The 13,866-nt window shown below is 46.2% G+C and overlaps 1 protein-coding gene across 1 annotated transcript in view; it reads right to left on the reverse strand.

Moving 5' to 3' along the window:
- PTPRA (protein tyrosine phosphatase receptor type A) overlaps positions 1-13,866 on the reverse strand; it is a 115,468-nt gene that overhangs the window by 79,914 nt on the left and 21,688 nt on the right. The window contains exon 2 of the mRNA XM_040064687.2: positions 8,655-8,789. The gene's annotated coding sequence lies outside the window, so the exon portion shown is untranslated. The remainder of the gene's footprint in view (positions 1-8,654; positions 8,790-13,866) is intronic.

Genomic DNA, 13,866 nt, shown 5'->3' on the forward strand with positions numbered 1-13,866 from the left:
ATATTTTGAGGACAAGAGGAAATGACCTCAAGTTGCACCAGGGGAGGTTTAAATTGGATATGAGGGAAAATATCTCCATGGAAGGGATTGTCCAGCCCTGGCACAGCTGCCCAGGGCACTGATGGATTCACCACTCTTGGAAGATTTAAAAGCCAAGTGGATGTGGCACTTGGGGACATGGGTTAGCGGTGGCCTTGGCAGCGCTGGGCTAAGGGTTGGATTCAATGATCTTAAAGGCATTTTCCAACCCAAACAATTATATAATTCTGTAATTCTATGAAGGAAAAAAACCCTGTAACCACAAAGCCATGAACTCTGCACCAGTTTCCACATTTCCAGAACACACGTCCAAAGAGACACGTTTTGGGTGAATTAAAGACATTTTGCCAGAGATGGGTTTGAACAAATAACACAGTGAGTAGTTCCTGTCCCTCAGCTGAAGCCCAGCTGGGTGTAGGTCTGCACAGACAGGTCTGGTTTCAGAGCAAGTCCATCCATTAGGATTCTCAGGGCTTTCCAACGTGGTGGAAGCAGGAGAAAACCCCAAAACCTGACTGCATGAGCTTTTTCAGTGATCTGGGCTGTAGCTGGAGCCATCTCCCCACACCACAGATGCGACAGCGCCACAATAGAATGAATAATTCTCGTAACTCACTCCGAGCCCAAGGACAGCACCGAGGGCCTAAATCAGGAACATGAAAACCATTAACATGACCAATTAACCTCCGCCCCACCCTCCCTGCGCCACATAAAAGCCGACGTAACAATCCCCAAGATAACATTGTGTGTCAGAAATATCACACACAGGAATACAGCAGTGCCTGTGCTTGTTTCCTGACCCGGGAATGCTGCTATAATTGTAGTGCATTGTGCTCCTGGAGGATTTCGGGTTGGAAGTTGGTTGCCAACGGTCCCGGTTTGCTGGAATTTCCAATCAGGCCCCCAAAACTCTTTGGGTTCCCCAAGCAACACTGTGTCAAGGCGCCACTCTGAGTTTTGCGTGGTTCAGAAGGAATTTAATTTTCTTGGTGGAAATAAATCAAGATCATCCCAGGAATATAAAAGCTGGACATGGAGGAGACAAGCAGATCAAGCAGAATTTGTGATTTTTGATGCACATTTCTTTGCTGAGGGAACCTAAACCAAAATCATCTTGGTTTTTGGAGGCCCTCCAGCTGAGTGGAGAGGACAGATGTTCAGGAGACCATCTCATTTTAAGGAATTTCTTCATGGAAATGGTTGTTAAGCACTGTAGGTGGCTGCCCAGCGAGATGGTGGAGTCCCCATGCCTGGAGGTGTCCAAGGAATGACTGGACACGGAGCATTTGGTGCTCTGGTCTGGGTGACAAGGCGGTAATGGGTCACAGGATGGACTCAATGATCTTGGAGATCTTTTCCAACCCAAATGATTCTGTGATTTTTCATTAACTCAGCTGTTACATTACATGTAATTCAGAGGTTTGGGCCTCCAACCTGGCCAGCCTCCAGGGAAATATCTCAAGTTCCCAGAAACCACCACACCCTCGTGCACAAGACCTCAGCCCATGGCATTCTCCCCGCCTGGTGGACGCCATCCTGGCAAGCAAAATTCCCCCAAGTAATCCCCCACACCTTTCTAGGGAATTTAAACTGCCCAGATGACACAAATTTGAGGAGTGTAAAGGATTCCTCTCCCCCAGCAAACCCCAAAGGATGTGGCACCTGACAAACACAGAATTTTCAAGTCCTGTCCTCATAAAGAGGTTTTATCTCAAAGAAGCCATCTCCAGTCAGTATTTCCAGGTACCACCATCAGCTTTTAGTTCTGAGTGCTTTACTTACCAAGACCACACAAGGTTAAAAGCAACACTTTCACTCACTTTGGTTCCTTTCCAATTAAAATGAACAGATGTCAGTGATACAAATTGACAGCGCCAGAGAAGGGCTTCTCCAAAATGAAAACAACATTTCTGAGGTCCCCAGCTACTCCGAAAGCTGGTGGCATCTTAATTTATCCTTGTGGTGACCTGTGGGCTTAGGCCTCTCCTTAGTTTCATCCTCACTTTCTCTCCATGAAAAGCAACGATTTCTACTTCAATCCCTCCTCCTTCCTTCCTCAAGGTCTTTTATAAACTACTTAGAGGATTCAATTTTGGGGCTATTTCCTTGAAAGTTGGGCTTTTCCTCCTGCCACTTCCATGCCAGTTGTTTGCCAAGGACTCCACAGGGCCCATCCCGAGAGGAAGACCATCCTCCCAGGAAATTTTTCAAGGGTGAAGCTCAACACCAGCCAGACCCTGAACGATAAATACCTCCTTCATTAGTATGCTGAGCCACATTAGCTCTGCTGCTCACAGAGCCAAAGCATCAAAGTGGGGCTCAATCTTCAATTTCACACTTTGCAACGTGATGCATCAGATATTCCCAGGGCTCTGGGCGCCGACGGGATTCGCAGGGAGTTTGAGATGTGTGAGGTGCTGCTGGCAAATCTGCTAATGTGAAAGAGGCAGCACGTGCCTCTCTGAGAGAAGGGGGATGAAGTCATCCTACATAAAATTGGGGTTAACGCAGCGGAAGGGCGAAGTGACTGCCCAGCATCACACTGGAGGCTGTGGTAATACCATGACCTCAACCGAGGAGCTGGCAACATCCTAAAAATCAGACATGGATTGCCTAAGAAGTAAATTTACACTGCAGAATTTGCATCAAGTCTGGGAAGTCTCAAGGTCCCTCCACTCAACCCCCTCCCCCACTGCTACTCGGTTTCCACAGAATTTGCAAGATTTGAAGACTTTGAAGTTTCTCAAAGGCGCCTGGAAATGCTCAGAGGTTCTCTGGTTATTTGGGATGGTGGGGCCTATAAACACAGGCTGTGTCCTGCTACTGCTCTCCTGTGTTTAGGAAATGAGTTTTAAGAACACAACACGTTACTCATCGTTGCAAGAAAACGGTGAATGACGCTGTCATGGCTGCAGCTGTACCTGTACTTATCAAACGCATTTCAGCTGATTTTCGCACTGAGGACTCTTTGTCCCTATTGAAAACAGTATTCCTCAAAGAAGACTACATCAGCCCTGATAATTAGAACAGAGTAAGACCAACCAAGGCCAGGGAATGTATTCAAAGTTGAAGCAAAAAAGTGTCAGGGATGGCAAGAGACTCCCAAATACTCCAACTGGCAGCAACATTCCTCAATACATGTGTAGCATTATGGTTTTAGAGGCTTTGGAGGCTTTGCACAGATTAATCACTCAAAGTAATGATCTCACAGTGAGCTGATGAGCTAGAATTAGAGAGATTAATGCTCAGGTCCCAGCTCTCAAAGTTCTCACCCTTGGGGAAGTCATATCAACTCCTGCATCTCGCCTCCCCTTCCCACAAAACCTCCTTTGAATTACTGATTGCAGAACCTGAGTGAAGATGCCAGAGGGAAAGACCATTCCAAAGGCTTTTTTAAAAATTATTATTTTTTCCTTAATACCCGCTGTGAGGCACTGTCTTGTTTAATTCATGATTCTTTGAAGAAAGGTTTGCCATCTTAAGGGAATAAAAACAACTCTGTGTTATCTTTTTAAAAACATCACGTGTTTCTGCTACTGGTGAACAAATACTCACACGGACTTCCCAAAACCTGCAATTTCAGGTAATAATGAGTTTGACGGGACATGGTTACAACGTGCTTGGAGACCCAAAGGTTGGGTCAAGCAAAACTCTGAAGTTAGCAGAGCATTTTTTGACTTAAATTCCCACAGGAACAGAAGGGCACAGCAAGAAACACTGCCCCATACAGCTTCATGTATTTTGTGACTCCCATTGCTGAATCCCTCAAGACTTTGGTTCTTCTGGAGTTAAAAGTTAGGGCCTTCCTTTAATTTTCCAAGCTCACATCACAGAAAATAAGACATTTAACCGTTATCATGGATTTCTACATCTGTTACTCCACACCAGCTCACCTGAAACCCCCTGAACATCCCACATGCAGCACTTCTTTGGTCACATCCCAATTCCTCTACAAACCAAAGAGATATACAAGATTTCTTGGTATGTAGCTTTTCCCCATCACCCAAAACCCAAAATTCAGACCAGGTTGTGGTGAGGATGGGAAGAAATGGGAAAGTATACAGGTGGAAAAAGAACAACAAAGTTCAGTCACGCACAAAATGCCTTTTTTTAATTTTTTTTTTTTAAAACTGAAACTCAAAATTTCTATGAAGAATTTGCCATGAGACAATACCTGTGTTTTGGTGGTGACATCTGTGCCGTGCACAGCCCCACAGCCAGAAGTGACAGTCGCAACTGAGACATCTCCAACCACAGCCACCAAACCTTCCTGCCCACACCGCGCCTGAAATTGCATTGGGAGGCCTCAGAAATCCCACACGATTCCAACCAATCTCCAGTTGCCTCCAAAGCGTAATTAACTGCAATTGCTTTTTTGATTTTATCTCCATTTTCTCAGGTTCTGGGCAATTTGGGAAAGCTCTCCGTGTACCTACGGGTGAGAATGCACACCAGTGCATGCACCTACTTGTCTGGAGCTACCAACTTCCCAGTGGATCTGCTTTTCTCAGGGCCTCCTTGGAGAATGAAACTTTGGGAAGAAGCCCATCCTTTGGGAAATTCTCCTTCTCCTGTAAAGTCACTGATAAAAAGATTTCTCTTCCTGCTGGTGATACGAGCTCAAATCAAGGGAGTGTTCAAGCTCAGCCTGGCTCCACTAGGCTCAAGCTCCGTGCTTCCCACAAGGTTTTCTGACAAATTGCTCTCACAGGGATTTTAAAAAAATTTGCTGACCTGGCCCTTGCAGTAAGAAAGAGGTTTTCCTTGCTTCTCCACATAAATGTTACAGTTTCCCCCCAAAAAATAGTAAGAAGGGATTCAGAGAGAGCAACGGGAAACCTGTACAGAAAAAAAAAAAGGGAGAAAGTTTGACCTGGGTTAAGGAGTAATTGATATTCCAGTCTACAGCTTCATCCATTTTCAAAGAATCATAAAATTAGGGGATGGTTTCAGGGAATCCCCAGGCTGGATGGGCTTGGAGCAACCTGGTCTAGTGGAGGATGTTCCTGTGTTGGAAGGAGATGGTCTCTAAGGCCACTTTCCAATCCAAGCCATTCCATGATTTTATGAAAATTCTTGCCCCTGCAGGGAAGGTCTGCCACTAGTTTCATTCAAAAATACAGACTGGGTATAGTCAACAGGTTGGAGAAATCCATCAAAAAAATTAGAGAGCTGTTTCAATCCAAAAAACTTTCCCAGTTAGTGGAAAATTCAGCTTTGCTGCAAAGTCAGATGGAAGTTTCTGAGCCAACCCAGGCAGGGGTTTGCCCATACACCCCAGGGAGAAAGGCCAAGAATGAGGCATCTGAACACAGCCCTGCCAAAACCTCCCTGGTTTTATCATCCACAGTTAAAACCAAGACCTCCTGTCCTGCTGTTCGCACTGGAAGGGTTTCCAAGAAATGTTTCTTGGCAGCAAACACAAAAAACCCAGCTTCCGACCCACTGCTGGGAGCAGAGGTGGCTTCTCTGCGGATTTTGAAAGTTGAATTTCCAAAGAAATTCCAGCATTTCGAAACAAGGCCCTTGATTTCCCCAAACAAAACTATTTCTGTGAGCCTAAGGCAGGGCTGGTGGTCTAAGGACCTGGAAAAGATGATCCTGCCCACAATCCCATTCCAGGTTTTGCAGGGCATCAGGAATGCCGCCCCCTCAACCCTTCCTGAAAACCTGCTGGGATCATGAAAATAATTATGATGGAAAAAACTGGGTGAACCCAGATTTTAGAAGGAATTTCTTGACTATGAGAGTGGTGAGGTCCTGGCGCAGGGTGCCCAAGGAAGCTGTGGCTGGCCCTGGATCCCTGGAAGTGTTCAAGGCCAGTTTGGACGGGGCTTGGAGCAACCTGGGAAGGTGGAAGGTGTCCCTGCCCATGGCAGGGGGTGGAATTAGATGACCTTTAAAGAGCCTTTCCAACCAAATATTCTACAATTCCTACCCATACCCTCAGGAACAGGTAGCACCAGCTTGGTAATGGGCCTGTTCCTACCTCCCACCCGCCTTGACCTCCTCCAGTAATGCATTTTAAGCCAATTTTGATTTGAGACCACCATGACCTCTACTCAGAGGTGCCACCAGACCTGGGAGCACTACGATGTTCAAGACCCCAAGGTTTCCAACCGCACAAGAAGAACCTTTTAGGATATAATCAACATTTCAGATCTAAATTCGGAAGTCTTCTCCCATGTGCTCTGCAAACACAGGCTCCCTGCTCTGCCAGCACTACTACTGCTATGCCTGAGCTGGAATAAATGTGTGAGAGTGCTGAAACAGCTGACAAAAAGAAGACAGGAACTTGTGACAAGTGAATGTGACCCATGCTGACAAAGCCCAGAAATCTGAGTGAGCAGCTTTGTGTAGGCTTCATGCATCACTTTTCCACCCCATAATCCGAATCTGAATGCTCTGGCCCTGTGACACCAATCGGGAAGTGATGGATAATGAAACACAAGCAGAAATGGGTGCACAAGCCCTTCCAGCTCCCATCAGCTGTTTCATAACCCCCGTTCTAGAGAGAGAAAAAACACTCAGCCCAAAATGTCTTTCTAGTAGCCCAAAGGAGTCAAGAGGCTGTGGGAATGATGAACACCTCTGACACTCCATCTCTGAATCCCACCTAGAATTCCACACTGCCTGAGGCAGCTGAACAAGTCCCACGATCTCAGTGTGGACTTTGCCGTCTTATTCCAAAAGGACTCTGTTGAAGAAGCTGCTGTTTCAATCCAGATTTTAAAAGGAAGGTGCTGTGGGACTATTTCACTTCAGCCAACAGTGTCACAGCCGCATGGGGCTTCATCATGCAAGGCAAACCACGCACACACAAGCAGTTTTATCTGGGGCCATTTCACCTGGCCAGTCACAGCAGTGGCCACAGTGATCAGCCACTGTCACTCCTCCTCATGTGGCTCCAGGCACATCCTGCCAATCCCAGCAGCTTCAGAAGTCCAGCTGGCCACTGAATTCCAACCCCAAACAGCTCAGAAGCCCTGACGGGCACATCCAACCAAGCTCTTGCTCCTCTCAAAAATCATTTCCTTATACTAGCAAGAACTTAAAAATAAATGGAGTTTAGTCTATTAATGTTTATGCTGAGGATCATACATTAATTACTTCTGAGACTTCAGTCTCATTGAATTTAATCATTTTCTGGGATCAGCTATGGAGAAAGCAGGCATGAAAGACAAAGTCCTTCTCCTAGGACAGTTGGCCACTTCTCAGTAAATTATAATCATAGAAATTATAATTTACTGAGAAGTGGCCAACTTTTCCAATTATTTTTCTCAAAGAAATTATAAATTACTGAGAAGTGGCCCTTCCCTGAGTTGGAAGGGACCCACAAGGATCATCCAAGTCTGATTCCTGGCCTGGCACAGGACAGCCCTAATTACTGGGATTAATTCAGCTGATGACCTCAACAGGAGTTTTCCCCGAATCCAAAAGTGAGAAAAAAACCCTCAAACCCAACTTAAAAATACAAGTGGCAAAACACAACATGAAATTCAGTGAAGTACAGAGAGGAACACACAGAGACAGATCTGAAACTCACTGCTGAATATCACACAGATTCCAAGGGAAGGATTTAGTCAATCCTAAAAGTTAGGATTGGCTTCAGTTAGGCACTGCGGTATCAAATCAGATTTGCAATGAGTTCAAAGAATTTTTACACGAAACCATAAATTGGTTCTGTTTGTGAAGCAGGCAGTGTCGGCAGGACCTTGTGTGGAAGCTTTAAGGAAATGTCAAACCACAAATACAAACTACTTCTCCAGACAGGGTGAACCTGTGAAAGCCACAGCAACAAGAAATGCTTTAGGAAAAGACCCTGTTTATACAAATCCCCAGGTTTCACACGCACATCTCCCTTTGCTACTCCAGCAGCACCGTCCCAGCACTGAAGCCACTTGGGCTGGAATGAGTTCTTCGAAACACCCAACAAGAAATCTTACAGTAGGGTTTTTATTTTTAATTTTTAAAAGCATTCCTCAATCTTTTCCACAGGTCAGACCACGGGAAGAACTTCGACCAGTAAAACTTCCCACAAACTCCCTGACGGATGTTGGGTTTTAATTCACCAATGTCCTGAGTAACATTTCTTACTCTGGAACCTTTCTTCTTACACCATGGCCTTCCTTTCCTCAAAAGGACTCTGGGCTTTTTCTTTCCCCCTCCTTTATAAATAACTCATGCAAGAATTCTGTGCCCATCTGCACCAAGGTAGAGAATATATTCCAGCCTAATACTAATTCAGTATACTTTAGTCTAATACTGGCTTGTCTAGACAAGAAAAAGAAACTTAAGAAAAATTCTCTTCAAAATAGTGCATATATTGATGCCCAAGCTCTACTCATGACATAACCCAAAAGTTTCAAAAATGAAAGATTATTTAATGTAAATGAAGAGAAAACACTGGATTTATCCAAGTTTGCGTCAAAACAAAGCCAACGCCCCTGGTCTAAGAAGACTGCGCTCACTAGGATTGAACAAGGGAACGCAGATTCCTCCATGTAGGATTGAGGGATGTGAATCCACGAGGAAGCTGTACACCCTGGAACCTCCAAAAGTTACACCAGCACCAGCTCCATGCCCCAAACACCTCATCCATGCTTCTACTGTACCTTGAAAGGGACGTTCATCCACCACTTCGCCTCCCCAACGCGACGGCCAAAGCTTTTCCCGATTAATACCAAACCAGGAGGATGAGGAGCACACAGTCAATCCTTGTTAAGGCTGATGATTATTCTCGATGCACCCTGGAAGAGAGGAACACCCAGTGAGTGGCTTGTGCCAAGATGAGTGAGTCTTTTCACAAGGATCAGCCTTTTTCTGCCCCAAAAGTTTGGGTTCTGTTGTGGATGACTGGGATTGTCCCACTAAACTGAGACCGTCCCAGCCACTAATGGAGTCTCCATATAAAATATGTTTATCCAAGGACTCCAAGCTCAGATGGAGGAAAACCAGCTTGCAGAAGATGTGGAGATGGTCATATGAAGAGCACAGCTCATATTTGAGGGAATAACCCAAGTCCACACGGCTCGTTAACACACCAGCAGCTAATGAACAATGATAAAAAAAATTAGTCTTAAATTGTTCTGTTCTGCAGAGAGGACAACAAAGATCAAACATCACTTGACCTGAAGCTGGAAAGACCTTTTGTGCTGGATTTTATATCCAAATCTAGACTGCTGCCTTAAAAACACCCTTATTTTTGGGGAGGAAAGTGAAAGTCTGTGGGCAGGAGGCAGGTACTCATCAGGCCAGCCAGCACCATGGGAAGAGAGGACAAACCTCTGGACAGCACAAACCCTTCTGGAGGCCTGGAGCAGGGGAAGGTGCCTTCAAAGGCTGCTCTGCTCATGAAAACAGCCCCAAGGTGGAATTAGGAATGCATCAGTTAAAGCATCTATAGAAGTGAGAGTGGCTCCTCTGGAGCTGTGGGTATGCTGGCAAGGAGGAGAGGAAAACAATATTCTGTCAGGCTGGGGGAGAGACAAGTGAATTATTCCCTTGGCAACCAGCTTCACAGGACTTGGTTCTCTCCCCAGTTACTCAGTTGTATATATTTGGCTCCTCAGTTACTTTCTATGGGACTCCTCCAGTTTTAGATCTCATTTTCAAGCTGGCCACATCTTCCTCGTGCTGTGCAAAGCACAAACAGGCAAGGTGCATTTTTTTAAGGCAAGGTGACTCTAAAACAGTTGAAACCTCCTGTAACATGGGAACATCTGGCAAAATTCAATGCTCTCCTCAATGGAGCAAGAGAAAAGTTGATGCTCTTTGTTCCAAGCCTCATTAGGGCATTAAATCCTCACACAGAATGAGCACCCAAACCACCCACAGCAAAGGCAGCAGCAGAACCGGTGCCCGAGAGCTCCAACAGCAGCTTCCAGGAATTCCTTCAACATCTGGGTGTAGATGATGGAGACTGCCAGGCTAGAGAGCACCACTGCAAGAACCAACATTCTCACATCCAAAATCCCTGGAAGTGTCCAAGGCCAGGCTGGATGTGGATTGCAGCACCTTGTGGAGGATGTTCCTGCCACCTGTCTCGGAACGAAATGGTCTTGAAGGTCCTTTCCAACCCAAACCATTCTGTATTTCCATGGATTTATGTTAAGCTGTAGAAAGGAGATACTTTCTGCAGGCACAGGGAAGGAGCAGCAGAGCATCTTCTCCCTGGTGGTGCAGCAGTGCTCCCTGGACACCCACTCCACCGCTTTGCCTTCCCCAACAAACAACCCAGCCTGCTCACGGCGATGTGGATTCCCAATCCGGCTCTGCAGCAAAACAGGCTCCCTCTAATTATCCCTCAGCCTGATGACATCTGAATGGTGGAACAGAAACATGTCACACACAAAATGAGAGTGTGAAAACAAGCCTGTCTCCTTTCCCCGTTCACACCGCAGGTCCCAAGCGCACGAGGACTCGCTCCCGCCTGAGTCATTCCCAGCAACGCTTCACAACCACAGAGAATTCCCACGCAGGAGGCTTTTTTTTTGCAAAATTTATTTAAAAATGAGAGGGCAGCGAGAGCGGCTCTAGGACTGGAAGGCGCAACAGTGTGATGAGAAGGATCAGTCGTGTCTACGGAGCCTTATTGGAGGTAATTTATATGCAAGTAAAACAAATATCCCCTCACACTTTTCCAGGAAAATGCCAGAATTCCATACTGATTTACACGCTTTCCAATCTCATTGACTTCAGAGGGATTGCCTGAGGTAGGAATCACCAGGCTGTGGCCTCCCAGCAACAGAGTAATCCCTTCATATTCCCCCTTTCAAAAGCCCCATCGTCCGACCAGGTGCTGCAGCTCAGGCCCCACCAGCCGGGTTCCAGCCCTGCGGCCACATTTCTCCTCTCCCTGCAAAAACCTGGGAAAGGGAGGAAAGGGAAATAAAAGTCTGATGATGGAAATGCCTTGTGGAGCGTGGCTGAGCTGGGGGAGAGGGGCCCGAACCCTCCTTCCACCTAATTAAATCCAGATCCAAAAGCTGTTCTGATCCGAGTGCATTAAGTATTTTTGTTAGGAAGGGCAGGGATAAATCAACTGCTAACTTCTGGCCCTAATTTTTTTTTCATTGTTGTTTAAATTCTCCCACTTCCTAAGATTTCAGCGTTTCCTTGTGATAAAGAGGAGCTCTGGCCTGCCGGATCATCTGCTCCTTTTTCTCCACGGCATCTGGGCAGATGCTCCCCTCAACCAAGCTCTTCAAAATCACAGGACCTGCTTCAGCATTTACAAACATCGGTGCAAAAGGCAACTGCTGACCCCACTCTTTTGTCACAGCTGTTATTTACAGCACTACCAGCACGCTGACGAGATGATAATAAATGTTTAATGGTCCAGTAGACACCAAGGGCTTTATCTCCAGCCCATTTCCAAGCCTGATCAAATATAATAATCCTTTGTATGTCTGTCTGCCACTTCCCCAGCTTCCTGTGGGGTGGGAAGAGATAGACAGGGCTGCTCTATATTCAGACATGATAAATATAGAGAAAAGGGGGTTAGTTATAGGGACATAAATGTTTTCCCTGCTTCTGTATCAATTTTTTGCTCCCAGAAGGTCAGGGCTATCCACCAACCTGTTGGACCTCAATTTCTATATAATACAGAAATGCAGGCAGCGTCTGCCTCTAGGACTCAATGCAGCAGTTATAAATAACAGGAATATTACACAGAGGAAGTGGGGAATATGTGGAGGAAGTTGAGAGAAGAATCATTCACTTACAGACTGGGCAGATAAACCACTTCCTCAGCTCTAAAATGGGAGATCTATCCCTCCTTCAATTACAGCTGTGGGTCCATTACTCAATATTCCCTCCCCATGCAAGTCTTACTTATCTCATAGAACCTCATCTCTCCCAGATGACACTGTAAATGAGTCATTTGACACATTAAAGTGAAGCAGTTTGGGTTTTATTATGCTATTACGCATCGCCGTGACAAGCGTCCCTAAAGACCTAATCCTAAATCACAATCCAATCCTGGTTTGGAAAACTGATCCTAAATCACAGTCCAACTCTGGTTTGGGAAACTGATCCTAAATCACAGTCCAGTTCTGGTTTGGGAAATTTATCCTAAATGTCAGCCCAGTTCTGGTTTGGAAAACTGATCCTAAATCAAAGTCCAACTCTGGTTTGGGAAAGCGGTCCTAAATCACAGTCCAGTTCTGGTTTGGGAAACTCACACAACCCAGAGATAAACACATGAGAAAAAACCACATGGACCCTGCAGGTGAGACCTCCCACATGCAGGGCTCCACCTATTCAATACACAGGCTCCAGGAACCTGTTCCATAGTTCTCCAGACCACATTCAAGGTTTGATTTCTTTTTTTCAGCCTCCAAAGGAAGCCCAAAATCAAGTCCTGGCACTGGTGAGGTCTTCTGATACGGCCAAAGCCACCTGACTCCACCAACACCAGCACTTCTTGGCTCAGACAGTGGGAGAGACCTGCTTCCCAGTTCCATCTGGTCAAACTGGAGGGTCTTCTAAGGCTGATCCATGCAGAAGAGAAGGGATCAGCGCAGGATTATGTAAACTAAGGCTGGAGGCCAAAATAAAGGAGCCTGGAGGCAGGGCTGTCATCAGGGCGTAGCTCAGCTGTGCCTCCACGCACTGGCCCCTTCCCTCCCTCCCTCCCTCCCTCCCTGGGACATTTTCACTCAGCGTGGCCAGGAGGTTCTTGCAGAGGGTGTTTGAAACTCCCCGAGCTGCCAAAAAACGTCCAGTTAAAGCCCAGTGAGAGCCCATCATAAATCCACCCCACTGAACCGCAGCCCTGCTCGGCTGCATTTCTGGGTGAACCCAAAAATCATGAAAGCAAAGACCTCCCAGCAATTACACCCAAAAGGTTTCCTGTCTCAGCACGAATCTTTGTTTGCTTTGGGTTTTAGTGGTAGATGGGAGCACAGACTACAACTTGTGGGAGATAGGTTATTGCTGCTAAAGCAATGAGCCTTTTTCCTTCCCCCCCTGAACAGATAAAGCACTTAAAGCGTTACTCTGAAACAGCTTGGTCCTGCATTCACAGATGGCAGCAAAAATTATTTATCAGTGGCTTTAGTCACTTTTCAAAAGAAAAGTAGATAAAGGAAGACATGCACCTGAATTAAGGCTCCTTGCCCTTTCTTTTGCAACTAATACCTTAAAATGCAGCAGGGAAAGAGCATTTTGCAGAGCTTTAGGAAACCACACTTAAAAAAACCCCCAACAACAACAACAAAAAACATTTACCCAAGAAAGAGAATGAAAACAAGCAGAACAATAAGAGTCACGGAAGCTTGCTCTGAGGAGACAGCTGGGAAGGTGAAAGGAGGAAGCAAGCAAAGAAAACACATAGCATAAAGATAGAAATTAATCCAAAACAGCAGGAGAAGAATTATTAAGCCATTTTACATTCTCACAGCAAAGGAGATGTGATCACACAGTGCTGTTCGATGCCAAATGTAGCTGTGCTTGTGCACAAGTCACACCCCTGCAGAGGGCTCAGCCCAGCCCTGCATCTCCTGGGGACCTTGATCTCCGTGTCTCAGAATCACAGGGTGGTGGAGGTGAGAAGAAACCTCTGGAAGGTTGTCTGGTCCAACTCCCTGCTCAGCAGGGTCACACAGAGCCAGCTGCCCGTGCCTGCAGACAGACAAACGCCGAATATCCCCAAAGATGGAGACTCCACAACTTCCCTGGACAACCTGCGCCCGTGCTCAGTCACCCCCACAGCCAAAACGTGTTCCCTGTGTTCAGAGGGACCCTGCTGTGGTCAGTGTGTGCCCGTGGCTCCTTGTCCTGTCCCTGGCCACCACTGGCAGGAGCCTGACACCGTCCTCTCTG

Source organism: Hirundo rustica, chromosome 5 (assembly GCF_015227805.2).
Source record: "Hirundo rustica isolate bHirRus1 chromosome 5, bHirRus1.pri.v3, whole genome shotgun sequence".
Lineage (NCBI taxonomy): Eukaryota > Metazoa > Chordata > Aves > Passeriformes > Hirundinidae > Hirundo > Hirundo rustica.